The sequence below is a fragment of the Lutra lutra genome, chromosome 6 (assembly GCF_902655055.1).
Source record: "Lutra lutra chromosome 6, mLutLut1.2, whole genome shotgun sequence".
NCBI lineage: Eukaryota > Metazoa > Chordata > Mammalia > Carnivora > Mustelidae > Lutra > Lutra lutra.
In genome coordinates this window covers 124,598,417-124,617,188 of record NC_062283.1, presented here as the reverse complement: position 1 = coordinate 124,617,188, position 18,772 = coordinate 124,598,417, and the positions used below count along the sequence as shown (strand labels likewise).

The window sequence follows — 18,772 nt, the reverse complement described above, 5'->3', positions numbered from 1 at the left end:
ACTCACTGAAGCATTGCCGTCATGTGTCACACTTGCAAATATAAGTTGTAGACAACGGTCATAATCACAGATATTTTACAGAATAAAAATTAAATACTACATCTTTGTATGTGTTATTGCAGACCTAGTCACATCTCTTACAGATGAGATATTAAAATTACAAACTAAATTTTATCTCTAGTTAAAGTAATGTGGTAATTATTAGTGGATTTTTTCCTTCATACATTCATAGGATTACCAGTATTAATTTTGTTGAGAATTTGGTTACTGTACAGGCTTATTTAAAAAATACTTAAACTTTGTGTAAAATTACTTCAAAATTATTAAGATGAAATTTAGTCAATTTATAAATCAATTACTGCCTTTTAAAAACAAAATCATATGCCCCTTAAGAAGTAATAATAAAATAAAATAAAATAAAATAAGATAAGATAAAATCCTACTTTGATCCTGATATTCAATTGTTAGGATTTTATCCTAAGGACAGAATCAGAGCTATACAACAAGATTTATATACAAATACAGTAAGTCACATATTGATGATATTCCTAATAGTGAAAAATTGGAAATAAGCCAAATGGTTAAATACAATTGCCCATACAAAGCACCATGTGTCCATATGTGTATTTTAGAAGAGTCTATTAAATCACACGTTTTTGTAACTTTATTAAATACTGAGTTTATTTCACAAGTAAATTTATGTGTCCCCACCATTTCCATTTGTCTGACCACCACTACTACTATGTCCTATCATAACATTCCATACATACTTAAAACCAAAAAAAGAGTGGAGGAGTTCCACTTTTAAAACTAAACAGGCATTTTGTACAACACATTCTTGGCAATGGAACCTGGACAACACTTATCAGACATGGTAGGAAAAGTTCTCACTCTGCATTTTAAAAAGAACAGCCAGATATCAACTGTTACAGATATGAAGACAAATTTTAATAAACTGTTAAAACTATTTTCTTAAAGAGACTTCTTCCACTGCCAGGGATCTTGAAAAGGCTCTTGGTCAGTCATCTGGAAGCAATTCTTCGCATAATTGACAGACTTGGCTTCCACTTTGGGAAGAAAACCACCTTTTTCTACACTGACTTGTATTTTTGCTTCAATGTCTTCTATAGAACTCTGTCCTTTCAGTGTTTTGGGAGTCTTTTCCTGTTTTTTGAAGGATTCATGACCTTTTGATCTTGGTGTTGATGGTTTTGAGTCTTTTCTATTGTAGTTTGATTTTCATGCATTTTTGGCTGGAGGATCTCCTATAGATTTCTTTACTGAAGACTTTCCTTCAACTTCCTCATCATCAAAATCATCATCATCATCATCATCTTCTTCATATCATCTTCATCAGCAGCAAGTTTTACTTTCTATCTGTGGAACCTCGCTACCACTTCCAGGGGCAGAAAGCTTTCCAGATAAACTAAGGAATTTCACATCCTTTTCCTCTTCATCTGCTGACTCCACATCTTCTTCCATAGCTACTAAGTGCAGTCCACTAATATGCAGGGGCCCTGAACCACCTTTCAACCTAAGATCAGAGGTGGAATTATTTCAAAGCCTCCAAGGAAAACTGTTCAGACATTTTCAAAGTTGCCAGTGTGACTCTAATTGGACTCCCTTCCTAATTCATTGCCTCTGATTCAACAGTGTGCAATTCACCCTTTGTACCAGCTGCCAAACTGACCCGTCTTAAAGGTGTTCATTTTCATCATTATCCACCTTAAAATGATCATCTCTGTCAGCCCTTAGTTCCCAACAGAAAAGATAGTTCTAGGGCCTCAGGGAGTTCGTGTCCATGTCCATCAAATCTTCCATGGGGTGGTGGCACACTTAGTGATATAGAAGTTGGACAGAGATAAATGATCTGTTCTAGAGAACTGCCGTGCTGGATGGAATCACACTATAAAAATGTTTATTGTAATGAGTAATTAAATTACAACAACAATTTTTTTAAAGGTTATGAAATATCACCTCCCACTCAAGTGCACAGTGAGTATACACAAGTACACAGATGAAATCTGTGGCTGATATATGTAAAGCAAAATGTTAATAGTGTTTATATCTGAGAAGAGGACATAGGTAGGTCTTATCTCCCCCTCTGCACATTTCTATCTTTTAAAATGTTATTTTTCTTGAGATTTTATGTATTTATTTGAAAGAGAATGCAAGAGAGTGAGCATGAGGCGGGGAAGGGGCATAGGGAGAGGGAGAAGCAGACTCTCTTTTGAGCAGGGGGACAATGCAAGGCTCAATCCCAGGAGCCTGGAATCATGACCTGAGCCAAAGGCATATGCTTAACAGACTGAACCAACCCAGGTGCCCTATCTTTTGGAATTTTCTATCATAATAAACATTAGCAAAAATACAAGTAATTGCTGTTGCTTTAAAAACTGAATAACAGAACATGGTTTGACCTGTCAACAGCTTGTACAATAATCAAAGTATTTACATAATATGAATTTAGTATTATATGAACTTTGTAAATGACATTATGAGACCAGCAGATCTGTAAAGTCTTGAATTAGAAATTAAGAGGTTGTACAACTTTTCACATAATGATCAGGTATGAAGTTTCAGAATATTAAAATATACTCAATCAAATTCAATACTAATCATGGAAATATTAATTTTTGATAACATGCTAAAGGTAAGAATTCAGTGGTTATTTAAAAAAAAGAAAAAAGAAAAAACAGGCATATCCCATGTTATGTACCATGGTGAAAAGCAAACGTTTTCAGCTTAAAAATATTTTCAGGTATTCAAATTATTATCAAAGAGTTTCAAGTACAGAAGAACTCATAACAAGTATACCTACCCATATATGAAAGGAAGGGCCTATTTTGTGACGCCTCAGAGAAAAATACTTGAGCTGAGAAAAAAAAAAGAATAGAATAGATATAGGATAAAATAGCATTTTGAACACACAATACCTTTGGCTAAGATGCAAAATTAGAATGGTGAGCATTTTAAAAAATTGTAAAATCCCCACATTGGAATGAAGATGACATTCACAGAGTAATACAATATATTCCTGGAAAGGTAGCTGGGCCTGTTCAAGCAGTGTCTTCTACCATCTGAAACAAGTTGTCTTTTGTTCTGGGAACAATGAGAAGCCATGGCCTCATTTTTAATAGAGAAATTCCATTATCATATTTTTTTTGAAGTTTATTCTCTCTGCATTGTAGAGACTGGATTGAAGGAGGAAAGATGCTGCTAGCAAATGGATGTTTGAAGATTACCAATAAATTGTGAATGATGGTGACCTGGACATGGTTGTGCCAATAGAGATGGACCCTATTATGCAGATTTGTGAGATTTGGGGCTGATGGAGTAGAAGAAATCATGCGTGACTCACAAGTTTCAAGCTTGAGCAACTGGGTAAATGATGGTGCCATTTATTTAGACTGAACATTGGAAGTGGGGAAGATTTAGAACAAGGTGATAGCTCTAGTTTGACTTGTTTAATTTGAGGTATCTTTGTGAAATGTAGGTGGAGATTTCGAGTAGATGGTTTGATATTTATGGATGGAGCTCAGAAAAAAAATTCTAGATATCAAATGTGTGAGTTTTTCTGGAAATAGTTGGGCAAATTCCATTTTGTGGCCATGGGCATCTATCTCTTATCACTTGCTATATAAACAATGACTTTTAATTTCTTATCCTTGAGGAAAATATAGGATTAATAAATTATACATATTAATTAAAATACACAAATAATTGTGTAACAAGGAAAACTAATAATAATGTCAAAATTCTGGTTAAAAATGTGTGTGTGTGTGTGTGTGTAGTAGGATTGTAGAGTAGGATGTTCCATTTAATCTTGCAAAGGAGATAGTCAATTTGTGATAGGATGTCGCTAATAAATCGATTCCAAATGTTCATGGAAGTATGTGATGCCTAGGATCTGCCATTTCTGTCTCAAGAATTATGATAAGAATGTATCAAAAAACTTACCAATTTGAAACAAGCTCCCAGCCTTACCTTGAGAGATTGTCTACTAAATGTAGATAAATCCCTCTTTGTCTACCTATTTATTAAAGTTAGCTCTGATAATTTGGTTGCTATGAATACTTGGAAAATCTCTCCTATGATAGAGGGCTAAAAGCAGTGCTAATAACATCTAATTAGCATTTACATAGAGATGAAACAAGTGGTCTGTTTAAAACACTACAAACAGAAACCCCATCTCTTAGAATCCTGAAACATCCTTTACACTATGTATAAAACAAACAAGTCAGATTCTATGTCTTTATTGAATTCTTTATTAATTCCGAGAAATCCTTATGAGTTCCACCAGTATTACCTGAGGTACTAAACACATTAGAATATTTTCCTATGAATTTTAAGTTGGATAAATTATTAATTTCTTGGAAATACACATTTTATTGCTCAAAAACTACATATACATGGCTTCACTATTTCCTAACTTTAAATATAATCAATTTTACTACCTGTGTCATTGGCATGCTTTTTCTTGCCCTAATAGCTTTTATTTTGTCTCAATATTTCAAAGCTTTGTAACTTCACTGAAATATATCTACCTATTGCTGATTTTCTTTGTAGTTTTTTCCTGGAACTTTTCTTTCTTTTTTTTTTTTGGACAGATTTCTTTCTCTTATTATCACCTATAAGTAAAAGAAAAGAAAAGTAAAGTAAAGTAAATATATCTCCTTTGTTTTGGTTTTGATTCTATCAATTGGTCATCTTTCTCTACTTTACTTGAGTTATATGAGTTGCTATGGTATTGCCTTTGTCATAACCATCGCTAAACCTTAATTTTCTCATCTACATGATTTTCCTCTCCATAGTCTACATGTTTGTTTCAGGCGTTTTCCTTGTGTCATTGATCCACTATTAAATTTTCTTCTATTCTTCCTGGTTTTCTTTTCATTTTTCTTTCTTTATTTATTTCTAAATTCTGTAATAGTTTTGCTTCAGTTTAACTAATCCTCAACTTGGATCTTACTCATCTATGTCACATTTTATAGCCCTTAAATAATCTTATATTTGTTATCTTTGTAACCATTAATGTTACTAAGATAGTATAAAATATTTACTGTTACTCGTTTCTCTCCATTAAAAATGTTGTTTATCTGTCTCATATAGTTTATAGTACTTTTTACTTTTTAATATTTTGTACTGTTTCTGTGCAATTGCTCCTTTTTTCTGTTTTTGTTTTTGTTTTTTTAAGCAGAGACTTTCCACTTGTTTTTAATTTAATTCAATTTTTTTCTCACCAAATATATCTTTGTCGTATTCTCTTTCCTTGTGTTTACTACCATAACAAGTTGTTATTTGTACAATTACTTCAAAGTACCAGTTTGAAAACTGACTAATGGTCTTTATTATGTGTTTCTTTTCTTTCCTTTATTTTTTTCTTTTTTTTTAGATTTTGACAGAGCAAGCAAGCAAGCAAGCATGAGCAGGGGTGGGGGAAGATTTACAATAGTTTTAAAAGAAAAGGGTGGTTGGGCAGAGGAAAGCAAGAAGCAGACTTTCCATTGGGCAAGAAGCCCAATGTGGGGCTTGATCCCAGAACCTCAGGATCAAGACCAGAGCCAAAGGTAGGTGCTTAACTAAGTGAGCCATCCAGGCACCCTTCTGTGTTTCCTTTCTATATGGCTAAGGGATATCAGGTCAGGGGATAGAGGCATATTTGCCTATTTTAGTCTTCTCTCAACTGTCAGAATCCCTTGGAAAGGACACTATGTTTTGGAATACTCATTAATAGCGAATGGAACAAAAAGCTTTTACTTCTGCCAGAGACAACCAGTTCATTCCTCTAATCCACCTATCTCCTAGCTAAAAAGCTACTTTTCTCATTCTCTTTGCAGCTAGAATTACAGGAAATAGACAAAACCTAGGTACACTTTTTTTTTTACTGTTACTTTTTTTCTTTACTTTATTGTAATTTCTATTATGAAAAAGCAGAAGCTTGCCCAAAGTCACTCAATTGGTGGGGACCATGGCTTATTTGAGGACATAAAAGTCCATTATGGATAGAAAGCAGAGAAAAAGACAGCATGGGTGAAATGGAAATGTTGAAGTTGAAGGAATACAAAGTAGCCAGCCTACATAGTCCATGTATTAAATATTTACAAGGGTTTCAGCAGCTACAGGTTATGATGCCATGATTCGATCAGTATTTTTAAAAGCTCTATCTTGTTACAGTATGGATAATGGATTAAAAGTGTTGTTTGGTGAGCAAAGCAGTCAAGCCCAGGATGATAATCACTTTTATTTGATTGGTATAATGAAAATTGATAGAAGCACATGGATTTATGATTGATTTAGTTGTCAAGATGATGGAACCTAGAGAAGCTTAATTAGGAGGTATAAATTTGAAAAATACTGACATTCATAAGTAATTAAGACTATAGGTATGGGCTCTTTCAGAAATCTAATATTGATTGAGGGAATCTAGGAACTTAGATCTGAACCTTGCTAATTCCCACTATGCAAAGAGATGACAAAGAAAAATAGTGTGTGGGGGGGTAGGTAAGACTGTGAAACTTTGGTTAGGAATCTGGACAATGTCAACTATTTCCTTTGAAATACATGTTTCCCTTAGGCAAGACCTTTGCTATGCAGTAGTTTTACAAGAAGGCATTAGTCTGAAGTGGTTAAGAACATGAGTTCCAGCATCAGATAACTAGGCTATTCTTAGATGTTGGCCCTACTAACTGCATTATGGGACCTTCTACAACTTATAAACCTCTCTATGTCTCCATTCATCTTAAGTAAAATAATTGTTTTTGTGACATAGAGTTTCGAGAGAGTTAAAATATGCACCTGACATATAGTGATGTTGACAAAAGACAGTAGTTACAATGTCTGCCATAACTGAATTCTAGAATTATGTTACCAATCTCACACTTTCTGTCAGGAAAGAGCTTAACTACACAGTTATGAAGACAAAGATTATATTTGTGAAGTAAGTCTAATATTATAGAAAAATATTCAAAGATTATGCTAATCCATTTATTTTTATTATTTTTTAAGATTGTAATTTTAAGTAACTTCTACACCCAACAAAAGGCTTGAAACTGCAACCCTGAGATCAAGAGTCACATGTTCTACCAACATGCCAGCCAGTGCCCCCATATCAATCCATTTAAAGGAAAGCAGAGGTCTATAGTAATTAGAAAAGTCTGCATGAAGTTTATCCATTCAAATAGCTTTAAATGGAATGCTATGTTTGGAGTATTAAAAGAAATGAAGCGGTACCAACTATCAATTCCTGAATAACAAAATAGCCCCAGGCTAAAAAAGAAACCATTCAAATTCTCCATGATTCGGTGAGTTACCAATTTGGATTGAGTTCAACTGGATGGTTCTTTGCCGATATCACATAGTCACTTGTGTGGTTGCAGACATATGAAACCTTGATTGCAGTTGGGTTGTCTCAAATGTCCCCAGTCACATGTCTAATGCTTGGGGCTTCCTGTCAGATGGTTGATATAGGAAAGTTTATCTGGGTTGATTTGTCTCCGCTTCACTCAGTTTCTCACCATCTAGTACACTAGACCAGGCATCTGCACAGCTAGTGTTTGGGGCAGCATTCTAAGAAAAAGAAAATAGAATCTGTAAGACTTTTAAAGACCTAGGTTTGGTATTCCCACAAATTTGCTTTCTCTGAATTTCATTGGTCAAAGAAAGTCGTAATGCAAGAGAATGGAGAAATGGGTTCTGTGTTTCTTGAAGGGAAAAAATAACAAAAACTCATTGAAGAAATAAATACATCCATACACGGATGGGAGGAAAGTGTATCCAACGGATATTGCAGATGACAGATAAGGGGAACATACATGACAATAATATGAACCACTGCATGTTGAAATGTTAAGCCAGGCTGGTCTGCTTAGAATGGAAATTTTTGTGTGAAGTCTTGAGCTATATAAAGTATTAACTCATGGAGTTTCTAGAAAAACACTACCTGATAGAATTATATTCTAAGCTACAATAGTGAGCCAAATATAAAATTTTAAATCATTAAACAAACTAAAAAGGTGAAAAATATTTTCTTGACCCTATGTTAACATTCATATATTATTAATTAAATGGGTAATTAGTGCCTTTAAAGTCTTAGAGGCATTTTGCTTTCTTTTTTTGTTCTAAGTATTTTAAATAAGGTATGATTTTAGGACATTTCAATTCAGGCAACACACCTTTCACATGCACAGGAGCCAAATGTAGCTAGTCACTGATTAAACAGTTCAGGTATATAATGCTGGATTTAGAATTTTTCATTTGACTATTTTAGAAAAATATAGTTTCAGGGGTGCCTGGGTGGCCCAGTCAGTTAAGCAGCTGACGCCTTGATTTTAGCTCAGGTCATGATCTCAGGATTATGAGATTAAGCCCCCTGTTCTTCTCTGCACTGGGCATGGAACCTGCTTAAGAGTCTCTCTCTCCCTCTTTTTTAGCCCCTTCCCCTCTCTTAACATAAATAGAAAAATAAATAAATAAATAGAAAAATATTGTTTCCAGTTTGTAGGAATAGATAGATAGTAGTTTGGAATGATTGTAACTCTGGCTTCTAACTCTGGCTAAGGCACGTATGTGTATTTATATTATAAAAATTAGTAAATGCTATTTTTATTTCCTTATCAAATAGTAAGGGGATTGGCGTATGTGTGTGTGTGTGTGTGTGTGTGTGTGTGTGTGTGTGTGTGTATATAATTGGTGATCTGGGCTCTTTCTGTAGTTTGGCTATTGTGGACTTTGCTGTATCTTTGGGGTAAATCCCTAGGGATGCAACTGTTGTGTCATAGAGTAGCTGTATTTTCAACTTTCTGAGGAAGCTCCAAACTGTTTTCAAGTGGCCACACCAGCTTGCATTCCCACCAACAGTATAGGAGGATTCCCCTTTCTCTACATCCGCTCCAACATCTGTCTTCTACTGACTTGTTAATTTTAACCATTCTGACTGGTGTGAGGTGTTATCTCATTGTGATTTTGATTTGTATTTCCCTGATGCTGAGTGATGTTGAGCATTTTTTCATGTGTCCATTGGCCATTTGTATGTCTTCTTTGGAGAACTCTCTTCTGCCCATTTCTTGATTGGACTATTTTGTTCTCTGGGTGTTGAGTTTGATAAATTCTTCATAAATTTTGGATACTAGGGCACCTGGGTAGCTCAGTTGGTTGGGCACCTGCCTTCAGCTCAAATCATGATCCCAGAGTCCTAGGATCGAGTCCCACATGGGGTTCCCAACTGCATGAGGAGTCTGCTTCTCCCTCTGACCTTCTCCCCTCTTATGCTCTCTCTCTCTCTCAAATAAATAAATAAAATCTTTTAAAAAATTTTGGATACTAGTCCTCTGATAATACATTATATATACATATATACACACAGAACAGAGTACTATTCAACAATCAGAAAAATGAAATTTTGCCATTTGCAATGACATGGATGGAACTAAAGGGTATTATGCTAAGTGAAATAAGTCAATTAGAGAAAGAGTATCATATGATCTCACTCATATGTAGAATTTAAAAGACAAAACAGAGGATTGTGGAGTAAGGGAGGGAAGAATAAAACAAGACAAAGTCAGAGACGGAGACAAACCATAAGAGACTCTTAATCATAGGAAACAAACTGACGGTTACTGCAGGGGGTGGTGGTGGGTAGGGGAAAGAGTAATTGGGTAATGGGCATTAAGGAGGGCATGTGATGTAATGAGCGCTGGGTGTTATATACAAATAATGAATCACTGAACTCTACCTGTGAAACTAATAGTATGCTACATGTAAATGAATTGAATTTAAGTAAAAAAAAAAAAAAAAAAGTATATGGCCTGAAACTGTGGCAATGGAAAAACAGCAGAAAATGTCACACTAATTTGGGAAAGTATATTACTTGTAGAACTCATATGGTATTGCTCCTTATACCATTTGTTCCATCGTATTTAACTCAATTTGTTCACAGGATTTCCATTAGGCATGTGGACACTTCTAAAAATTAATCAACTGATTATGTAGATGTGGGGAAGGGAAATAATTTCCCCTTACTCTTCTGGGTTCTTGGCTGAGACCCAACCCTACAATAAAAGACCATTAATAGAAAAATAAACAGAAATTTAATAACAGGTACACTTCCTATATACCTGAGCCATACCCAGAAAAACTGAGTTAGTCCCTAAAAGGGCCCAAGCCACCACTTTAAAAACTATCTCCAGCTAAAAGCAAAAGATCTTGGCAGGGCAGGGGTTGGGGGGGGGGCGGATTAGAGAGGGCAGGGAGCCAGTCATGGCAAGCTAATGGAAAAAGCACAGTTAACAAAGATAAGGTTGTTACCCAGATTTAGGCCATTGCCTTCTTCATTGATGAGAGTTTCTATATATTTTCTTCCTGATACAGGGAGGGAGACACCCTTACAGATGGGGATTTCCCTTCTAAATGTAAAGGTCTCTTACAAAAGGATAGCTTATATACAGTTTTCAGAACTTTTCCTATCTGCTGTTTCTTAAGTGTGAAGCCTTTAATAATCCATATACCCAAGAGATATATTTTGGGTGGTAAATTTTGCTTCCATTCATAGATAAACTTTTCTATAAATGCAGTTGCTAAATTGCTAAATTAGAACTTAGATTTTTTAATAACCTCTAATAACAGGTATATGGATTGGTATTTTGCTAAGTAATAAATATTAATAATTGAATCAGGCATATTCCTGGGAAGCTTCTCCACAAATTTCCTTTCTATACAACCCAAAATTTTATAATAGTTTACTAATGTTTAAAACATTATCAGCACTATCTTGTCAAATAAAAACTGCAAAGAATTTAAGTGGCATATGGTAGCGATAGTATATATTAATATAACTGACTAAAAAAAAAAAAAAAAAAAAACTGAGGATCCCAATTTAGCAGTTTGGAAAATTCAAGTAAAAAACAGAAAATGAGGTGAAGTAAGTGTTTCAGATACAATTAAAAGATTATATATACATATTTATAATATATGTTATTATATTTTATAAATGTATATATGTTATATATAGTATATTGTATATATAGTATATTGTGTGTGTGTATATATACACACACATTAAAGAAAATTGAAATTGTCCTACTTTGCACCAAAAGGTATTAAATAATGAAAATTCAACCTTGTAAATTTAAAGATCTGATTGGTTTTAGTCAATGACTTATGAATTGGGCAGCAATGCTTCTTACAAATAGAATGGTACTCTGAGGAGGTGTACAAAATGGAGGCTTTTATAGGCAGAAATGGGATAGGACAAGGAAGTTATTAGCTAAAGAAAAGAAAGGTCACCTACCCCTGGAGAGAAGGACAGAGGCCTTATCATGTGATTACCTACAAGTGCTGATCACAAATTCCAGACTAATTGGTTTAAAATTCCACTCCTAGGAGAGGCTGACACTGCAATAAGGTTAGGTATTAAGTCTTGGTGGCCCTTATCCTAAGTGACTACATTTTAGACCTGTTGTTTCTTTTTTACAAGGATAAACTGTTAACATAAGAGAATTTATTAAGAAAAATTGGATTTAAAATATTTTCATGTAGGTAAATTAAAATGTTAACGAGTTCCCTGATATAGTTACGTTTAACTCTTATTGTAGTTAAGTTAGTAGGCATTAGAACTTTGAAATTAGAGTAATTCTTAGAATTTTGAAAGCATATATATATGGTTTACAGTCCAAGACAACTATATCGTTTGGCCACAGGGAACCTGGTCAACTGTAAGAATATTATTACAATACTATTTAGAATCTAATCCCAAATCCGCACCTACTTGGTTTGCTACACCTTAATATTCCTGCTAGCCCTCCAGCTAATTTTTCTTCACAGTGGGTCATAACTAATGTCTGCTCCTTGCTTATCTCTGACATTTTACTGCTGCTCATCTATCTTCTGCTGATGACAGAATGTGTGCCAATATAGCTCTATAACTTTGCTTCCTCTGCTTGGATGCACAGAACAACTATAGTCTTGCCACTTTACTGTCCTCTCTGCAATGCCTTAGAATTGGGAAAGTGTCATTTGCTCCAATGATTGTAGGACTTTTAATCAAATCTGCATTGAGTTTTTCTTGTGATTATAGATCAGTAGGGGAGTGATTCTTGTTTTCAGTAAGCAAGTAATCTTTTCTTCTCATTTTAAGATTCTGTTTATCGGGATACATTAGAGATTTCCCTTGGATATTTGAAGCACATCTATCAGTATTGTCCCACACATTCCTCTTAGTTCTTAAATGATGTCCCAAGTTGAATCACATGAGTTTGGACTAACACCAAGAGTGGTTGCTTTGCTACCCCTCCGTGAAACTAAGCAATTGTGTTCTCATCCTTTTCGTGTTTTATTCCCCATGCTACTGGAAAATGCACTTGTCACCATTCATCCCTAAGGTCCTAGGTTTTGCTGCAAACAAGCCTCCTGGGGGGGTGAAGGGAAAGAGAAGTAGCCAGTCAGATATATGAATCTTTGGCATAAGGATTATCTTGTGCTGTTTTGTTTTGTTTTGTTTTGTCTTTTAAGATTTTATTTCTTTCTTTGAGAGAGAGAGTGAGAGAGGGCAAGAGCTGGGAGGAGAGGAAAGAGCAGGCTTTCTACTGAGCAGATATCCTGACACGGAGGTGGATCCCAGGATCCCGGGATCATGACCTGAGCCAAAGGCAAAAGTTTAACTGACTGAGCCACCCAGGTGCCCCTTGAGCTGGTTTTTAAGAAATAGCAGACACAGGGACGCCTGGGTGGCTCAGTTGATTAAGCGGCTGCCTTCGGCTCAGGTCATGATCCCAGTGTCCTGGGATCAAGTCCCACATCGGGCTTCTTGCCTCCTTCTCACTCTGCCTGCGCTTGCGCTCTCTCTCTAACAAATAAATAAATAAAATCTTAAAAAAAAAAAAAAAGAAATAGCAGACACAGGAGAATCTCTGAAAATCTAGTAGAAGTTACTCTTTTATAAGGGACATTTACATTTAAAAGGAAATCTCCATTTGTGAGGCTATCTCTGTACTAGGAAAAGGAAGATGATTAAATCTCTGGAAACTCTTATCAATGGAGAAGGCACCAACATAAATCTGCATAACAACTATAATCTTATTCACTGTGCTTTTCCCAGTAACTTCTTATAAGCAGCCTCCACATCCCCAATATCTTTCTTTCGCCTTTAGCTGAAGATGGTATTTAGGATGGTGACTTGGGCCATTTCAGGTAGTTACTCAGTTTTTCTGGACATCTCTTATGTATACAGGAAGTATTTGTATTATTAAGCTTCTGTTTATATTTCTTCTATAATCTATATATATTTATATTTCTCATATATATATATATTTCCTATAATCTATATATATTTATATTTGTCATATATATATATATATATATATATATATATATATATATATATATTTCTCCTCTAATTATAGGGTGGTCTTAGCAAGGAAGCTAAAGTAAAAGGAAAATTATTTTTTCCTCCCCTGCAGTGGCATTCCTGGATCAAAGTTTCTGAATCCTGAAATAAACATGTTGATTAATGTTATGCTTTCCTTTCTTCTAGTCCTCTCTACTTGCTGCTGTCTCTAATGAGACTCTGACATGTTTTTTACCTCATAAAAACTTTAGTCTATACAATAATCTATCAATTTAATAAAACTTTATTTCTTTCTTGAGAAAAATTTGACAAGGGACATTTTTTTCCTGTTTTTTTGAGAATCTCCATTTACATGATTTTTGTTTTAGATTGTATGACTTTATAAAGTAGAGATTTATTAGACATTTTCTTTGGTAAATCATTCTCTAGATTTGGAGATATAGTCAAATAAATTACTCTGACATAGTTATAGCTTAATGTATCTTCTCAAAATGATCAATTTGTCACAGATTTTTTAACAGAAGACTATATTCTAAAATGTCCTTTCTGGAATTGTATTTTAAGTACCAGTTTTACATGATATTTTCAAACTTATAAAACTCTTGGTGAAAATCTTAAGCTTCTCTGAGAGAAGAACTAATTATTTTCTAATTCAGTCTACATTGTATAAACAATGGGAAGTTATATATTTGAGAAAGATATTTATCATCTTCTGAAAACCGAAAGTGACCTTGTTCAAAGTATAGGTTTATGATGTAACCTGACAAACATAATATTGAATAAAAATTATAGATTAATCTTATGCATAAGGTAAACATATAACTTCTCATCCAAACTGTGATAATTTGAGAATAAAGTTATGTGCTATTACTGATTGTGGTAGGAAAACAGACATAAAATTCAGGGTTTCTGAGCAAAACAAAACATATGATCACCATACTAATGTAATTTTGAAATGTTAGAATATTAATTGAATGGGTAAATTCATCACTTCCAGGCAAGGACTGTAAGAATAATTTTGTAACATTCCAGTTCAACCAAACTGTTGTTTATGAGATACAGGATTGACTTAATAATATCATCAGTTATGAGAATAAAGAGAAAGAAAGAAAGTAAAGTCTCCTATTGCAATTCTGTATCAATTATAAGATATACGCTAATAATTGAAACTTAAAAATACTAAAAATGCACATCTTATAGTTAAGGAAAGAAAATATAAAAATATTATTATAATATGCCATATTAAGTTAGCAATAATTTAAGACTATGAAAATTGTAACAAACACTAAAAAGACAGTTAAAAACATATAATACTTTTGTTACAAGGAAACAAGTTGAAGACAAATGTTTCCATGTTAAAATATATCTATTTCAAATCGTCATCACATTTAAAATCTGATACTTTATGATGTACTATGCAAAGTATAATAAACCGCATCTTTAATTCTCATTTTAGTAGGAAGAGTAGTATGCTAGTGCAGTACACAATAAAAAAGAAGTGATAAATTTTCAAAACAATTAGAAAATGGTGGCCAAAGTGTTTGTTATTGAAAGGTACATTTTTTACTGCACAAAGAACAAATCAGTCATACTTCTGGCATTTGGAAGGCATCTTTACTGATATAAAGAAACTGCTAACAGACAGATTCCTCCCACTGAAAAAATAATAATGCTTACCAAAGATGCATTTGAATATATAGAACATCTATTTGAAAACAGGCTCCATGACCAATTTTATAAATACCTTTTTTCTAACAGCCACATTTGATATAATGAAACTATCAATTATATACAAAGTTTGAAATATCAAATATATCAAGACCATGATAACGCTTGTTGGACTCAAACAATTGCAAGTCTTCAGATCTCCGTCAACTTAGTTTTCTATGGTTGGTGCTGTGGATACTAATCACTTCCCCTCTACCTCTACAGGTTGTGATATAATTGTGAAATAGTCAAAGAATATATATAAGGATGAAAATGTCATCTTTCCTAATTGTAACATTTGATAGAAAATATCACCTGAAATGAAATCAGATTCCTGTTATGGATTGACTTGTGTGGGTTGAATTTATAAGCTGAAGTTCTTAACTACAGTACCTTGGAAATACTGCAGAAAGAATTAGTTAAGATGAGACCATATGAAAGTAGATAGACTTCTGGTTTGTGTCACTGGTGTCCTCATATAAAGTACGCCATGTGAAGAAAAAGAGTCATACAAGAAAGATGATATAAAAAATAAAAGAAGAATGTCATCTACAAACCAAGGAATACCCAAGGCTACCAGAAGGTAGGAGAAAGGCATGGAACAGCATAGTTCTCAGAAGGAACCAGGCCTGCCAAAATCTTGATTTTGGAACTTTTAGCCTCTGAAACTGTAGGAACAATAAATTTTTGTTGTTTTAGCCATCTAAAATGGAGTTCTTCCTTATGGCAACCTTAGGAAACTAATGCATTTCTTACTATTCTGCACTCACCCACTACTCCCAACTAAATTTAGAAAGTGGGTTCAGATTATTTGGACTTTTGTTATGATTTGTATAAATTCGTTATATATTTTGGATATTAGCCTCCCTCCAAAACCCTGTATCAGAGATACGATTTGCAAATACTTTTTCCTGTCTAGTAGACCACATTTTCATTTTATTGATGATTTCCTTTGTTCTGCAGAAATTTTTAGTTTGATGTAGTCTCACCTGTTGATTTTTGCTTTTGTTACCTTTGCTTTTGGAATCAGACACACAAAAAATCATCGCTAAGACCCAATGTCAAAGAGATTATTGCCTGTGTTTTCTTCTAGAAGTTTTGTGGTTTCAGGGCTTACTGTCAAGTCTTTAATCCATTTTGAGTTAGTGTTTACATGTGGTATAAGATAGTATTGTAGTTTCATCCTTTTTCATGTGGCTGCCCAGTTTTCCAACACCATTTATTGAAATACTGTCCTTTCCTCATCATCTATTTTTGGCTCCTTTGTCATAAATTAATTGACCATATACATTTGAGTCTATTTCTGGGGTATCTATTCTGTTCCATTAATTTGTGTGTCTGTTTTTAATACCAATACCATACTGTTTTGAGTACCACAGATTTGTAATATACTTTGAAATCAGAAAGTGTGATATCTAGCTTTGTTCTTTCTCAAGATTGCTTTGGCTACTTGGGATCATTTGTGGTTCCACACAAATTTCAGAATTGTTTGTTCTGGTTCTGTGAAAAATGCCCTTTGAATTTTGATAGGGATTGCATTGATTCTGTAGGTCGTTTTCAATAGCATGAACATTTTAACAATATTAATTCATGTAATCCATGAACATAGAATAATATTTAACATTTTCTATAAAATAGGGTTATTAGCAATAAACTCCTTTAGCTTTTGGTTTTCTAGAAAACTAGTTATCCCTCATTCAATTCTGAATGATAATCTTGCCAGGTATTGTTACTGATTTTTGTTTCCTTTCAGAACTTAGAATATACCATTCTACTCCTTTCTGACCTGCAAATTTTTTGCTGAAACATCTCTCTAAAGGGGGTTTGCTTGTATGTACACATTGTTTTTCTCTTGCTGCTTTTAAGATTCCCTCTTTATTTTTGCTTTTGACATTTTAATTATAATGTGTCTTAGTGTGGATCTCTTAAGGTTCATCTTAATTGAAACTCTCTAGGCTTCCTGATCTGGGTATCTATGTCCTTCCTCAGGTTAGGAAAGTTTTCAGTCATTATTCCATCAAACTAGTTTTCTGCCTCTTTTCTCTCCCTTCTCATCCTGGGATCCTTAGAAAATGAATGCTATTCCACTTGATGGTGGTCTCTATGTGCCCTAAGCTATCTTCACTTTTAAAAGTTCTCTCTCTCTCCTTCTCTCTCTTTTCCTGCTCTGTTTGGGTGAGTTCCACTGCTCTGTGTTCTGGACCACTAATCTTTTTTTTTTGCGCTCCATCTAGTCTTCTGTCAAACCTCTTTACCTTATTTTTCAGTTCAGTCGTTGTATTCTTCAACTATGTGACCTCCATTTGGCATTTGCTTCTATTTTATATCTCTTTGTTGAAGTTCTCACTGTGCTCATCCATTTTCCTCCTGAGTTCAGTAAACATCTTTATGACCATTTCATTGAATTCTTTATTAGGTAAATTACTTATCTCAGTTTCATGAAGGTATTTTTTCTGAGGTTTTATCTGGCTCTTTTGTTTGGCATATATGCCCGTTTTTTTTTTTGTTTGTTTTTCATTTTGCTTATCTCTGTTTGTTTATTTATTTACTTATTTATTTGTAGGGAATGAAAGAATTCATGACCTTCCAGTCATGAAGGAATGGCTTCATGTAGGAGATGGAATTTATTACTCAAGATGTTGTCTCCCAAACCTTCATGATTGTCTAAGTTGCCCGATTTATTTTCATTAGGCCCTAACTGTTGAAGGTGCACCAAGATCTGTCAGTATTCTAAAGAGAAGGATATCAATCAGCATCTTATTTAAAGCTGATTGGAAGCCAGAACTTCAGGGTAAAGCTTTAAAAGTGTACAAATGTATAGAGTCCTGAGGGACAATAAACTCTGCTGGTCTCCTAACCAGGCAATCTGAAAGCACCCCCTGAGCAGTGGATGCAAAAATTGCAGCTCAGACAAGTATATAAGCTCTTTTTGGATAGGCACTAGTGAGCTGCAGCAAGGCCAAGGGAGAGCACAGTGATGGCATCCATCAGCTTACATACCCCAAGAGAAACTCTGTAGCCTCTAGATATGAGATAAACATGAAATCTTCTAGCCATTTAACTAGTTTCCTAGTCTTTTTCAGAGGGAATTGCTCCTTACGTAACTGCAGATGTGGTTCGTCGATGGGATTTGGTGAGTTCGGTGTCTTTCTATGCTGAAAATTTTTTTAAACAATCCTAATTTAGATTTTTAAACAGGATGCCTGATCAGTTAAAATTTGATGATATGGCAAAATGTTAACAAATATAACATTTAAATTATAACTTGAATAAACAACATCTTTCCAATAACTGGATTATAGGTTTCAAGCCCTAATTTAGGTTCTGAAATAACATTTATTGCTTGAATAGTAGCATTCAAAGCTATCAGAAATAACTGGAATTATGTGCAATCTATTTATGGTTAGCTGCAAAAATGAACCCTATTAAGCACATTTTTTTGTAGGAGTGCCTGTATATTTATTATTAAAGTATATTTATTTTAAGGAAGGTATCTTAAATGTAAAGTTCTTTTAAAAATTTCAGGTGATAATAGTGCAAATAAATAAGACTGACAATTTTTAAACAACCTTTCAAGGTAAAAATGTTATTATATTTTCTCATCACAAAATATGAACATCTACAAGTACATTTTGAAAGAGTGGTTAGAGTGTTGTCATGGAAACATCCCTATGCTCCCACTCTATGAGTCTGTGGCAAAATTTTCCAGACTCTGCTCTTAAT

The 18,772-nt window shown here is 34.1% G+C and overlaps 1 pseudogene; it reads right to left on the bottom strand.

The window, feature by feature from the left end:
- Positions 1-972: 972 nt before the first annotated feature.
- On the bottom strand, positions 973-1,821 carry LOC125102731 (nucleophosmin-like; annotated as a pseudogene).
- Positions 1,822-18,772: the final 16,951 nt, after the last annotated feature.